This window comes from Ipomoea triloba, chromosome 8 (genome assembly GCF_003576645.1).
Source record: "Ipomoea triloba cultivar NCNSP0323 chromosome 8, ASM357664v1".
Lineage (NCBI taxonomy): Eukaryota > Viridiplantae > Streptophyta > Magnoliopsida > Solanales > Convolvulaceae > Ipomoea > Ipomoea triloba.
In genome coordinates, this window is record NC_044923.1 from 16,092,076 (window position 1) to 16,099,294 (window position 7,219).

Genomic DNA, 7,219 nt, shown 5'->3' on the forward strand with positions numbered 1-7,219 from the left:
TTTTTTTTTTTTTGAAAAACAATTATTGATGAGCTTTTGCTATGCAAATAGTAACTTATATTAATCTAGAAATTTAGAATTATGGATAAATGTATTGTTAATATATACAAATGTAAGGTAGTTTCTTGTAAATGGTTAAAAAGTTGTATAAAATTTTTCTCAAATAAGAGTAAAAGATTCATGAAATAAATTTTCAGCATTTAATTTAATTATATTATGTTGGCTTTTTTTTTTTTAATAAAAGCATGAAATATATTCAATAACATTTATAACTTTATACTCCAAATTAAATAGCCTTGAAATAACAATCTGAACTAATAAAATATTTATTACTTGTTGATGGACAAAATTAAAAATAATTTATGTGTACGGTCCAAAAGTAAACAAAATTTGGAGTGTCCAACTTAGATACTATTTGATTGGTGGTATTTTTAAAAATAATAACAACAATAATAAATGTTTAAACAGTATTTTGAATATTTATATATCCATACACTTATTGATGATTTCTTAGGATATATAATTTGTTATCATATTTGAGTTGTTGAGTCTAATTTGTCTAAATGTAATCATGTCTTTATATATGGTAATAAAATAGTATTTCCACGTTTCAAAAAAAAAAAAAAAAGAATAGTATTTCCACTAAAAATATAAAAACCAAAAAATAAAAATAAAATGCAAAGGGTCCCATTTTATAGTGATCTCTAACTCAGCAAAGCCATCACCAGATCCAAAACTCTAGATAAAACAATGAAAATAACAACAACAACAACAACAACAACAACAATAATAATAATAATAATAATAATAATAATAATAATATTATTATTATTATTATTATTATTATAATTCACAATCTTTGTGAAACGTATAATTAAACTATAATTATAGGGATTTTCAAAAAACTATAATTATAGGAATATGATTATGGGGCAATTCTCGTAATCATAATGTTTCAAAGTTTGACTCCTCAGAATAAATAATTTTCCTTGTGACATTTTACCCAATTTTTTTTTAGATCAAGAAGCTCAAAACCCCCTTACAAAGAATCATAAATATTTGGGAAAATGGCACTTTTTCCCCTATGTTATGTGCTTATAGCACTTTTTCCCACTGTGTTATTAAAGTGGCAGTTTTTCCCCCTCAGTTATTTTAAAAGTGATAGTTTTATCCCTTGTAATATTAAATTGACATTTTTGCCCTTAAAAATAACCATTTCATTTATTTTTATTCTCCAACCAATTATTACTAATATGTATGGAAGATCACAGTTTGATACGAACCTAATCGAACACTGTAGCAATTGAACTTAAATAGTATAGACGGTTACGGTTACGATTCAGAACCGAAAAAATAAAATAAAATAATTGTTGAATTTAGACTATTTTAAATTAGAAATAAAATTATAAAAATAAATAAATAAATAAGTTTTGATTGGCGGTTCAAAATCGAAATTGGAACCGAACCGTACCGATTTATCAAAATAAGTGTTTGATCATTTTTACTATATTTGACTGTGGTTAAGTTCCGGTTCACAGTTCAACAATTATTTAATTTTATTTTTTCGGTTATGAATCGTAACCAAAACCGTCCATACTATTTCGGTATGATTGCTACAGTGTTTGGTTAGGTTCGAACCGAATCGTGATCATCCATACCTATAAGTAATAATTTGTTGGAGAAATCGTGATCATCCATACCTATAAGTAATAATTTGTTGGAGAAGAAAAGATCATCCATACCTATAAGTAATAATTTGTTGGAGAAGAAAACTAAATGAAATAATTATTTTTAAGGGTAACAATGTCAATTTAACATTTCAGGGGGAAAAACTGCCACTTTAATAACACAGGGAAGAAAAGTGCTATAAGCACTTAACATAGGGGGAAAAAGTTTCATTTTCCCTAAATATTTATTAGAAAAAAAAAAAAAGCTCAAAACCCATTATTTTGGGTAAATCTTCATTCATTTATTTTTTTATAAGACTAAATCTTCATTCATTTATTTTTTTAAAATAGACGAAGAAAATTTATTCTCATTTTCCAAAATGGCTAACTAGTGTGATATGATTCTATTCTTTCTTCCTAAAAGTTGAATCCCCAATTCCAAGGGCCCCACGTCCCGACCCGATAGAGCATGTTTGACATTTGCTTATTGCGCACAAGGAGTCCCCTCACATTGAGAGATTGCTCTAACATTGCAATGGTGAGACTCAATTTTTGATATTCCAAACTTTATCCCCGTGATCAACTAAGTTGTACATGTAGATTTATATGTTTCTATTCTTTTATATACATAATGACGTGGAAAAGAAAACAGAAAGTGGTAGCACTTGATGAGCTAGTTTGGCTTTTGCTACTAGAAAATTGCACAAGTTATAGAATAAAGTCAATAAACTATATATACTCCGCGTAATATTTATCTATTCTTGGTCGATTTAGATAATAGGCCACAAAAAAATAGAAATAAAAATAGGAAAGGAAAAATAAAGAAAAAGAAAAAGTAAAGTGAAACAAAAAATGAAAATGAAGCAAACTAAAGAAAAGTTGAAAGCTGAGAATATATTAGAGATTTTAGCATCGTCACGGGAGTTTGTCCGTGGCAATATGAACAAGCTAAGCTCAATGTTATCAATCAGTCCTCTCTTTACTCACATTGCAAACTTACTGTTTGGAAGAAAGACAGATGCTGGCAAATTATATCACGAATTTCGATTCACTAAACCGCTATTTAATTAATTAAATTAATTACGCCATGGTAATAAATGTTGTGAAACGATTTCCATTGTTATGAGGACGCGCATAACTTTTCTAGCCCCAGATGGTTGAATTCTCAGGTTCGTTTGGATGACAATTTTAATCTGTCCCGTTAATATTAACCTAAATCCACTTTGTATAGGTCGAATGTTTTTAAGTGATAGTGGATGGTGAGTAAAGAGTGGGTTTTGAAAAAGTAAATCCGATGTGGGTCGGGTTGGATTCTGATTCTATGTATAAAATCAATCTAGAACCCCACTTGACCAACCACAGTATTTTTGTAGTTATTTATGAAAGTTTTTATGACTTCGTGTAACTTTGTACTATTTTTATATCTAAACTACTAAGTTTATTTTTAACAATTTAATTATTATATTTATTATTTAAATATTTTTATTATTTTATGTTTTAGTATAAATAATGAATTTCATTATTTTACTGTGTGTAAGTAATTTAAATATTACTTTTTTTAAAAAAATAATAAGATGATGAGTGGTGGGTACTCGTAGACCGTATAGTAGTGGGGGGGGGGGGGGGGGGGGGGGTTTTGAAAAAGCTCACCCGATTCAGGTTGTGTGTAGGCATGTGAGAGTGGGTGGAGAAAATATAAGGTGGGTCGGGTGATAGATGTAGCCCTCCTAACCCACCCTCAACCTATTGCCATCCCTAGGCCCCCTACACCCGACCCAACAGAAAATGTAAATCAGGATAACTCAGTGCAGCTCAACAGATAGGGCCATGTTGTTGATGTGCAAAAGGAATTTGCCTAGTTTGATAAAAGTCACACACTATCATTGCCAAGTTTAAAATTTTGATTTCTTGCCTCAAATATTGCCTATTGAATTATTGAGCTAAGCCGTGCAATGCCGCGCATACTTTTCTATCTCTCCGGATGGTGAAATCCCAGCCTCTTGTACGTCACGGTGCATTTCTCTAGGTCAAGAGTATCATTTTTTGTATTTTAGTCCGTTATTACTCTTATAATTTGTAGTGAATATCAATTAGGCATTTTGCCCTATAAGTCTATAACAGATGGGGATATACAATATACTCCATGATCCCTCAAAGAATTAATGGATCAGACTCGATTTGTAGCAAAAACTTACTCAGAGTTCAAATTTGTGTTCGTGTTAGAATCAAGTTAATACTTAATTTAGTCCTTGATTATAGTGATTTTTCCTCGATTTACTCCTAAATAAATTTTTTTGTTCTTAATTGGATTCTGAACTCTGATGGTTTTTCGTAATTGAGTCATCTACCTCTGTTGGCAGTTAAAATCAATGACTAAATCGAGAAAAATTGTTATATTTGAGGACTAAATGGGATAAAATCACTACAATCAATGATTAAATTAAATTAAGTTGCCAAAGGCCTTGTGGTCAAGCGGCATGAAGTGTTTCTCCCAAGTGGGAGGTCATGGGTTCGAGCCTAAGTGGGGGGTAGGGCAATGTTGACTTTGTTGGGCATCAGTACTGCATACTACATGTAACATGGTCAATAGTATTCAAAAAAAAAATCAAATTAAGTAAAACCACTATATGTGACAAGTTACCCAAACAAATGACTCAATTAGATAAGATCCAATTAAATAAGTACAAAAAATTATTTATAAATAAATCAAGAAAAATTTCTATAATAATCGAAGATTAAATTGAGTATTAAATTGTAACCAGCAACATATTAAACAAAAGAACATAAAATAAAGACAAAATTGGCAGTAATATTTATGGAAACTTACACATATAAGCCAATGGGGAGAATTTCTAGTAGTGAGTGATTGACCGAAAGAAATAATTTATTTAAAGAAAGAAAAGAAAAGTGCAGAAATAGGTAGCTAGGTAAGCTTTGGGACAATAGCAGTAAGAGAACAAAAGAAAATGAGGGCTAAAACGCGTTAAGGGAGGGAGGGGGGGAAGGGCAGAAGACGACGGAGGACCAACCACTTGAATCCACTACTTGTGAATTCTATACGCGGCTTCCTCTCTTATCTGTCTCTCACTACCACAAAATTCATGGCTTCCATTAACCCACAAGCCAAACAGCCCCTTTTAACTTGTCCATTGGCCGGGCAACTAAACCCCCCACACCCCCCGCAGGCCCGCACACACATGAATCAACCACTATATGTTGTTTGGTTTAACCACTTCCTTCCCATTGTACAATCATGATCTAACTCAGCGATGCATTATGCTTACTTATCGCCGTATTGGCGATTACCCATCATCGGATGGTTGTAAGTCAAACAGGCTTAATTACAGAGTTTTTTTTAACTCTCTAATTGTCATATTCTACTTAAAATCAATTGGTGATAAATAAGTGAACAATAACCATTTAACCACATTCCTAGCTTTATGGTAAGTCACAACGCGACGTCTCGAATCGAGATGGAACTGAACTCGGCCAACTTAACCCACGTCCAATAAATCCAATTATTAACTTAACTTTTAGTTGAAATATAATACATGCTTCAATATGGTATCAAAGTCAATCTCATGCAAGATGTCATGAGTTCGAATCTATGCGCCACCTAGAAAAAAAAATTATGACTCACGTGTTGCTTGAAACTTGTCAGAAGTAACCGACAAATAAAAAGATACAATCGTCCACGTGTTGCTTAGCGCCTGTCAAAAGCACATGCAAGGAGACGTGTTGAACATTTAATATAAAAACATAAATGTGCAACCTAACTACTAACTTAGACTTTTAATTGAGATGAAGCACATGTTTCAATTGTAGTACTCTCTAAAATACACTAATAATATAAGGTGGGAAAAATTTTTGGCAATTGAATTTCTCCTTTATGAAATTTGGCCATTGTTTATCAATTTGAGCAAATTTAAGGCTGGCATTATATGATTGAAGCACTGAATGTGCAACATTGTGCACAATTGAGTAAATCCTCCATTCCTCAAGGTAAATGTGAATACTAGCTTGAAATTTAATAGAAAAATTTGTTATTGAGCTATGCCATGGAAATTGAGTTTGAAACCATACATTTGTACGAAAATTAAACGTTTTAAATAACAGACTTTTACTATGTAATAATAATTATTATGTATACCACTAGCATTTTCTTTTATATATCATTATACTAGTTACGAACATGTGCAACACACAATTGAAAAATGTCCAATACGTTAAAAACTGAAAAATGAGATTATTTCATTGAAATATGCAAATCCACTTAATAAATCTTATAATATGCAACTCTAATTAATGAATAAATATAATACCTTATGAATAAATAATAGTCGTCTAAAAAAATTCTTCTAAGCAAAATTCAATCGAAATTAAAGATTGAAAAACACTAAATATTATTTAAAAAAAAAGAAGAAGAAAAAAAAAAACAGAATCTCTAAAGACATTAAAGTTAACAGCTTTAGGTTGTCTTTTAAAAGCCTCTTATTCTGCCACTAATTTTAATGTACAACCAACAATCAAACCCCTAAACTTGTGCCTAGGATGGTGAGATTGAAAGTGAAAACACATTTCTCTCTTCATTATTTTCAACAAAATTTCCATTTACACGTACGTAGTTGATTAGTGTCATGCATATATAGCATGGTTTGCCCACATAGGGTTCCATTTTTTAGAATATATCCCTTTAGAAAAGCTAATTAAGCTTCCTCACCAAGCAAACAGCCATAGAAAAGGAATGAGATTACATTACCCATTAATGTACTATTATGGTAACTATTGCAAAAGAAGTGAACAAAAGAAAGCAAAAGGGGAGTGCATGTATGAAGATAATCGCCACACTTGATTTATCCTATTTGAAATTAAGTTTGTAATGATTGTTGGGCGGAGGCTTGGAAGGTCAAGTTCAGCATCTTGCAATTGAAACGTAATGTTGACTGTTATGTAAATATAAGAAAATAAAATTATGTTTTCGCTATTAGCTATAGCATTCAATGTAGTTGTAATAAACGCTTGATTCTGATAATTGATATTAAAGTAGGTCGGTTGAGGCTGACATGTGTTGACACAAGTATAAAGTTACGTCTGTGTGTGATGAAGTTTGGGAAGAAATTACAGATCAGGGGTCGAGTCTCATAGCGGCAGTTTGGAAGCAATCACTCAAAGTGAGGGGCTCCCTGTGTACAATAAGCAAATGTTTAATCTCTGTGTTCAGTTGAATTATCATGATTTACATCTTCCCAAATGTTCTATCGGGCTGGAGTGTCGGGGGCCATTGGGGTTGGGGATTCAACCTTTTGGAAAGAAAGTATAAGTTATGTATTTGCTATTTGTTATAACTTTGTGCATATTAATTCACATTTAATTTATTAAAATTCATTTCAATTCTTTGGATTTTAAGTAATTTGAAGTGTTTATGGCATAGTGAATTTTGCATAATAATTTTTATAAATTGAATTGGTTAATAGTATTAGGCTGAAACACTAGTGTGAAAGGAGTTGATACTGAGGATAAAATTATAAATTGGGGGGGGGGGGGGGGGGGGG